This window comes from Tasmannia lanceolata, unplaced genomic scaffold (genome assembly GCF_043159265.1).
Source record: "Tasmannia lanceolata isolate RefF3 unplaced genomic scaffold, GAP_Taslan_0.1 ptg000810l, whole genome shotgun sequence".
NCBI lineage: Eukaryota > Viridiplantae > Streptophyta > Magnoliopsida > Canellales > Winteraceae > Tasmannia > Tasmannia lanceolata.
The window spans coordinates 11,716-12,500 of record NW_027519477.1 but is presented as its reverse complement, the minus strand read 5'-3'; the positions used below and the strand labels follow the sequence as shown (position 1 = coordinate 12,500).

Below are 785 nucleotides of genomic sequence, written 5' to 3'. Positions count from 1 at the left end.
GAAAAAATAATAAGAAATGAAACTCCTATCATAGGAATGGAAATAGTCCTTCTTGCTCTTGTTGCTGCTTCAATAACAATTTGGTTTTCAAATCAGAAAAATAATTTGATCCATGATTCATTGGAACAAAAGAAGGAACGGCCTGGCTAGGTACTGTACTGGCCAGGCCGGGGGAATAAAAGAACCCTTCGGACGAAATCAAAGACGTACTCTTTCTATTGGAGATATCTGTTTCGAATCGTTATCCAAATTGAATTGCGGATAAAATTCGTATATATATAGTAAGTATAATATAGTAAGTATAAATAAATGTATAAAATAAATAAATAAAGATAATTCGTATATATATAGTAAGTATAATATAGTAAGTATAAATAAATGTATAAAATAAATAAATAAAGATAAAGAAAGACTTTGATCAATATTTACTTCAGGCGTCGCATATGAATTATCTTTTTGTAATTGGGAGAGATGGCTGAGTGGACTAAAGCGACGGATTGCTAATCCGTTGTACGAGCTGTTCGTACCGAGGGTTCGAATCCCTCTTTCTCCGTTCCCTCGGATCACTTGAGATTTATCTTTCGAATTCGAAAAAATATCAAGTCCTTTATCATAGTTAAATGTCTGGAATAGAGAAAAGCATAGGAAAATGCAGAAATCAAGCAAGGAAATAATGAAAAATCTCTGATTTTTTTATTCCTCACGTCCAGGATTACGTCCTGGATCATTAGATAGGAATCCGAAGATGAAGAGAGAAACAAAGAATATCACTACTGTGTAAACGA

At 33.0% G+C, this 785-nt stretch overlaps 1 non-coding gene across 1 annotated transcript; it reads left to right on the top strand.

The window, feature by feature from the left end:
- The first annotated feature begins 465 nt into the window (after positions 1 to 465).
- On the top strand, positions 466 to 553 carry TRNAS-GCU (transfer RNA serine (anticodon GCU)). Its single transcript has one exon. It is a non-coding gene; the product is annotated as a tRNA-Ser (tRNA).
- Positions 554 to 785: the final 232 nt, after the last annotated feature.